Here is a 7,408-nt window from a genome sequence, read left to right as displayed (position 1 = left end):
ACTCCTTCTCTAGACCCTAGAGTGGAAGTTGGCCATAAGCGAGAGCCATCAAACCCAGACCCATCTACCCAACTGGAGAGCCATACTTGTCTCGGGGGTGGCAGACTCGTTCAAAGCTCCGGAAACCTTGCCAAACCAAGAACCAGGTCCATCTTCCCAAAGGCATGAGACATCATACCAAAGAGAATGGGTCTACCCAGGCTCATCGCCACACAATAGGGCCTGCCAGTCTATCAGCAATACCCACCTCAAGGGGCACACCCAGTGTACCAAATGGGACCGCGTGTGCCACAACTTGGTCCTCCTAGAGGGCAAGGACCCCCACTGGTCTACTATCCACTTGGTTCCCCTCCTCCACAACCTATTCCCCAACCTGCACCACTTGCTCTCACCATGATAGGGTTGACATTTGAAATGTTACAGATTGCCATGGAAATAGGGAGGGGGTAGCTGCTGGCATTACTCCCCCTACACCAGTTCAACCTAGGCATGAATGAACCAAACCAACAAACATCTCGAAGCTGATCACAAAGTTCTATGGAACAGGTGACCCCATTACTCACGTGGAGATGTTTAATTAGATCTACGAAGAATTTGGCCGTATAGATGATCAAACTAAGATAAGTGCCTTTGGCCCCTTACTTTGGATAGAAAATATGGCCAATGGTTCAGATCTCTGAAAGCGGAAGATAAAGCTTTCTTTTTGAGGCTCTAAAAAGAGATTTCAACTTGTGGGGTATTCTCGTCAAGATACCCGATTTCAAAGTGGGGTATTCTCGTCAAGATACCCGATGGAGCCCTGTTGAACAGTTCAATAATGTCAAACAAAATGAGGGCAAAACCATTAGAGATTACATAAACAGAGTTAGATATCTCCACTCTCATTCTAGTTCTACAGGCAAGTTCTCTGATATGTGAGAGACTAATTGGGAGATTTTTGGAGGGACTTGAAGATATTCTCTTACACAACTTCTTGTTTACCTTGGGTCACGCCTCTTTTGAACAATGCTGCAGGAGTGCTCTGAAGTTTGAGGATAACTTCAAGGGAACACATTCCTGACAACTCCACGAAGGTGCATTAGAAGCCTCCTTCAAGACCACTAGCACAAAGTCTAATGAAAATGGTAAGGAGTCCATGAGTGCAAAAAGTGTGGAGCGATTGGCCATCGCCCTAATGCAACAAATGACCCATCAATGGAGAACCAACCAAGGCCGGGATCGAGGGGGCCATCCACATCTTTATCCTAGAAGGGAACTCGTATGGTGCCCAACCCATTGAGAAAACCATACTGGCACCGAATGTCCTTATCTAAAACCCCATCCAAGTCTCTATTGTACCTGGGAATGAGGGAGAAATCTTAGAGACTCCCAGTTATGAAACCCAAGAGCCCATGAGCCCGCCTTCACAAATTCTCAGTTACTATGTCATGGAGGGTGATCAGATCTACCATGTGTACTTAGGAGCCTTGATATCGTGGGCTATGGATATGAATCAAACAACAAGACTGCCCATAGAGTGTTATGATTGTGGTGTTCCTCACCGAGCGTCTGAGTGTTCCAACAAGAATAGAACAACGAATGCCCTTGCAGCAGCTGCTCCCGCCATGACTCCATTGTGCGTTGGATGTGGTATATCGACCATATGTACAAAGACTTCCACAGACCAGGAACAAGTGGAAAGGCTCATGAAGCTAATCCTAGCACCAGCCTTAACCTTCTGGAGTGTTAGAAATGGTGCTACAACTCTTTGGATTCGTTAAAGATCCACTTCCAAATTCATGCCCTGGAAAAATGAGCTCCTCATAACTCTCGACGACCCAATTCGACAACCACAAGACCACAAAGGTATAGAAGCACCGCCGGAGAAAACCTTCCACAAAGTGGAACCAACTTCGCCAAAAACCTCGGCCTGACTTTGCAATGACAAGTGGATCCCCAAGCCTCTCCTCTAAGCTCATCACTTCTATGAAAGTAATCAGCAAATTTGGGTCCCCTAATACCCAAGGTACACCATTCCTACCCCCGTGCTTTTGGAATCACCCAAATTTCAATGGAAGCCCAAGATAGTCTCCATTACAACCACCACCACCACTACTACTGCACGAGACAAGGGAATGCAAAACTTCAGGAGGACACCTTAACCATCCAACCCCCGTCCACCACTGTTGCACATAGTGATGTACCTTTGACTTTGGTTGCTCCCCCACCCCTTATAATCTAACTCCCTTGGTTGATTGGTGCACCCCCAATCAACCCCAACAGCTCCCTCCATGGCAGTCCTCAGGCCTCTGACCAAGCTACCAACCTCGCCAAAACCGAATTAGAGTCGCCTTCTCACTTTAGCAAACTAGGCAAGGCGTCAGTACAAATCCTACAATGGGGTGCTAGCTACATAGCGTTAGGGTACATAACCTATTTACAGGGTGCCCATAAAAGAAGAAGAAGACACAACCATACCATCCTGAAGCCACATCCGTTCACTCCTCAAGACACGGCCATTCCATCCTAGTCACAGCCATCTTGAAGACACAACCATTCCATCTTGAAGCCATGGTTGTTCACTCTTGAAGACACAGTTATTCACTCTTGAAGACACAGTTGTTCACTCCTGAAGACACGGTTGTTCACTCCTAAAGACACAGCCATACCTTCACACCAATCCATGGCCATACCTTCTTCCTCTGTGCTAAGACATGGCCGTTCTCTTGTCAAAACTCTAAGGCATGCCCATAAGCTTCTGATGCCATGGTAGTACCCTTCTTATTAATAGACTAAGCCATGGCTGTACCTTCGCTAGACAATGCTTGTACGCTTCTACTAAAGCCATGGTCGTACCCTTCTTAGCAGACAAAGACATGGTTGTACCTTCCAAAGGACATTGCCGTACCTTCCTAAAGCCATGGCCATACCCTTCCTCTCGAAATCTATAAAAGTGGCACACCACTTCCATTTCACTAACTCTTTTCTCTCTCCCTAGCCAAACTATTACAGTTTTTTCTCTCCAGCTCTCACCCTTGTCTACCAACCTCCTACTCTCAGCAGCATGGCCACACACTCTGACTCCTTCTATGAGGTCCTCCGTCATACAACCAAAAGAAGAAGCGCCTAGCTAGGGGCCATTTGAAGAGTACAGCAGGCAAGCACCCCACCTAGATATCTCACCTAGGCAAGAACCTAATGCGCCAGGTTAGCGACCATACCTTTCATAGTCTCATGAAGAACAACCGTAAGGTGGAGCAGCACAAGCTCTTATATTACACACAACTATGATATAGGGCTATCACCCAGATCCAGAAATTTTGGACTGCTTGGAGTAGATTGGTGGGCTCGACGGCATGCCCACCTTGGAACCCTTGGGCGGCTCGGAGCTCCTCAATCGCTTGTACTTCACAGAGACTTATGATGCCAATGAGGCTATAGAGCAAGTGCTCGAGATAACAAGGGTCACCCCCCCAGACAATCAACTTGAGTCTAGACCTTGTTTGGGAGGCGCTCCATCTTCTGTCTGTGGAGCAACTATACGTTTGCCTAACCAATGTAATGCGCCATGTCCACGGCACTTACCAGGGCTCCACCACAATAAGGATGGGGTTGAGTGGCAAAATATCTCCCAACAAGAGCATATCATGCCCGCTTGCACCCTATCCTTCTCCCCTCACCACCCGTTGGACCAATCGTTTTAATCTGTGCCATCTCTCTACCCTCGCCCGTGTCCACCAAGGAGTACAGGTCAATTGGGCTGAGTACTTACACAAAGAGCTCCACGGGATCTACATGAACCCACAAGGCAAGCTTGGGTAGCCTCGCTCCTCCTTACTAAGTTTTTATATCATGCTGCAAGCTAGTCCAACGTTCCTGCCCCATCCAACTTGAGGATGCCACCTCCATTCCTGCCCCTCTTCCTCCACCTCTCCCCTCTCCAACCTCTCCACCCCCCGAACACCATCACCCCACCACCCAGGAGCTTGACCATCACCAAACCAGTGTTGGCACACCAAACCAGTGTTGGCACACCAACAGAGAGGCCCATAATGGTGAAGCCCACTGAACAATTGATAGAAAACGAGGAGCTTCACCATACAACACAATTCTTCGACCAGAACCTCTATGAGACACCCACTCCTCATGTGTCCTCTCCACCCCATCCTCCCTTATCCAAAGAAGGAACTTTCTAGGAACTTTCTCCCCCGCCTCCTCCCAGCGGAACACCATGAGCACATTGTGATTGGCCCAAGCCAAAAACTTCTTCTCCCAAGAGGCTTATTCAGGGTATCCACTCCACCGACGATGTGGTGCCCGATTTCGCCCAAGGATTCTCCAGCCTAGCCTGAGAGATAATGAACCAGATGATAGATTACATGCACAAGCAACATGAGCAAGTCACCCTACTCTTCTGCAGTAACAGACGTTGATCGTAAAAGCTAAACAGTAGTAGTAGCAGACCCAAGAGGCCCTCCATGAGGCCACATTGGCCAATCACCACCTTTAAGCGGCCCTAGAGGATCGCAAAAAAGCTACCTCACTAACACCCTCTCCTCCCTCATCATTCAGCTCTAGTACCAAATTCAGGCTGCCCAAGAAGCGGAGCAACAGCCCTTCATGCCCTCTCCTTCACCCAAAAAGAAGCCCATCAACTCTGAGTGGTGTGCGCAAAGGAGGACAGCTGCATATGTTGAGATATCGAGCTCATCTAGTGAGGCAGTGGACGCTGATGACCCGCCTGGGGGATAGGCCCCACACTTACACCACCGGCATGGTTGGTGAGATCATGGGTGATATGCGGCCAGTGGGATGACAGGCTGTGTGACAGCCATTCTAGAGACCTGGCATAGTTATAGCGCCAGCTCATTTAGTTGGGTTCACACTATAGAGAACCCTAGTATGTATTTGGTTGAGTACCTTTTCATATGGTGTGTACTCTTATCTTTGTATATGGTGTGTTGAGTGTTGTGAAGAAGAAGAAGAAGATTTTCAGCCTCTCACCTTGTGTGTTCTCTTTTAGGATTTTATGAGTGTGTGTGTGCTTGCAAGAGCTCAAGCTCTCTTCTCCCCCCTGCATCTTTTCATGGTATCATAGCCTGGTTCATGCTAAGGGCGCTGAGCTGTAAGCAAGAGAAGCACAGGAAGCGGTACGAGGGTAAGAGCTTCATCTACTCTTCCCTATTTGTGTTGGTGACTACACCCTTGTCGGGAGCTCTACGGGAGGCACCGGCAAACGATCTCTAATTGAGGAGCTTTCTTCGCGGGAGTAAAGCTATAGGGCAACTATAGTGTCCTATAGGACACAATTTTTTGGGTGCCAAATGCATTTTCGACGCGTTATGACGACCTCTGTTTTTTAGAAAGCTGGCCATAATTTTGATTACCTATTCGGCCACCTCCTTGGCCACATCCACGGCCTTCTCTACCTCGTCCTCTTCCTGAACTTGTGTAGAAGGCCTGTTGCTCTGAACTGTTTTTGTTTTGTGAAGACTGTTGGTCTTCACCCAAGCTCTTCTCTTCTATAATCAACATAGACACCAAATCTGTGAAATTGGGAATGTTTTCCCGAGTAGTCGGAATAGACGTCTTGAACGCCTTTTATTGTGGCCTGATTTCAAGGGGGAGAGTACTTCTCCAATGAGTTCTCTGAATTTTTGAAGAAGAATGGTATTCGGAGACAGTTTACATGCAGATACACTCTGCAGCAAAATGGAGTTGCTGAGCGAAAAAACAAGCACATTGCTGAGATTACGCGAGCATTGATGGGAAAGAAGAATATGCCGCATAACTATTGGGCTAAGGCTATTTCTACAACAGTTTACATCATGAACAGGACTCCAACTGTAGCCATACATGATGTAACTCCCAAAGACAAGAGGTTTACTGTAGAAAACCTGATTTGTCTCATCTGAAAGTCTTTGGATGCATTGCATATGTGCATGTGCTAGATGACTTGATAACTCAGCTAGATCCAAAAGCTGAAAAATGTGTGTTTATTGGGTATTCCCTTGAGAAAAAGGGATACAAGTGTTATAACCCTGCTACACGTGAGTTGTTGAGGGTAAGCAGGAATGTTGTTTTTGATGAGACGAGTAGCTGGTATGCTATTGAAAAAGAAGCTGTTGGGGCTAATGTGAGTGGAAATGTGGTTGCACAGAATGCAAGTCAGCAATCATCGTCTTTGAGTGGGGACCAGGAGAGTCCTCATCTAGTGGTTCAGTTAATAGACCATGGAGTGGCAGGCTGCATCATAATACCAGTCCTGCAAATGTGATTAGTATATCACACATAAAGCCAAAGAGAAAGTGGTTGAGCCCCTTAGTATGCCTGAGATTTCTGCAGGGCATTCTCATGTTGATGGAGAGTCTAGTGGCTCAGAGATGAGCCTTGATGAGAATCTTGGGATACCAGCTATGAGAACACCTGGTGTAAAGAAGGCTATGGAAGCCATGAATGCAAAGCTGCGAAGATCTGGGAGAGTGAAGAATCCTATGCAGAGGTTTACCTATGATGGTTATGTGGCACATCACTATGCATACATGGCAAAAGTTGTACAGGTTATAGAGCCCACATGCATTGATGAGGCTGTTGGAAATGTGTGTTGGGAGAAAGCTATGGATGAGGAGATGGATGCACTATATGGAAATGAGACTTGGGATTTAGTGCAGTTGCCTGAAGGCAAGAGAGCCATTGGATGCAAGTGGGTGTACAAAGTAAAACATAACAGTGATGGAAGCATAAGAAGGTACAAGGCTAGATTGGTAGCCAAAGGATATGCACAGACATATGGCATTGATTATGAGGAAACTTTCAGCCCAGTTGCTAAGATGGCAACAGTGAGAGTTGTGATAGTAGTGGCTGCGTCAAAGAAATGGTCTTTACATCAAATGGATGTAAAGAATGCATTTTTGCATGGGGATTTGCAGGAAGAGGTGTATATGTTGTAGCCACCTGCTTATGAGGATGTGAGTCACCCCGAGCATGTTTGTAGGTTGAAGAAGGCCTTGTATGGCTTAAAATAAGCACCAAGAGCATGGTCTGACAAAGATTTCTGAATATCTTATCACTATTGGCTTTCATGTAGTCAATGCAGATTTCTCGCTGTATGTGAGACACGGTGATAGAGGGGTTGTGCTTGTTGTCATCTACGTAGATGACCTGATCATTACGGGGGACCATGATGCAGAGATCTTTGATGTAAAGATCTTGCTTAGACAGAAGTTTGAGATGAAGGATCTGGGAGAGCTCAGATATTTCTTGGGCATTGAGGTGATTAGGTCACCACATGGTATTGGACTACTAAAGAGAAGGTATGGCTTGGACATGTTGGCCAAGTATGGTATGACAGGCTGTAAGCCTATCTCAGTGCCATTGGATCAGAATGGTAAGTTGAGTGTAGATTCAGGAGAGATTTTGGAGGATCCTA

This window comes from Cibotium barometz, chromosome 49 (assembly GCF_041138505.1).
Source record: "Cibotium barometz isolate CiBa-2024 chromosome 49, ASM4113850v1, whole genome shotgun sequence".
Taxonomy (NCBI): Eukaryota; Viridiplantae; Streptophyta; class Polypodiopsida; order Cyatheales; family Cibotiaceae; genus Cibotium; species Cibotium barometz.
The sequence above is the reverse complement of the archived record's forward strand: the minus strand, read 5'-3'. Positions refer to the sequence as shown.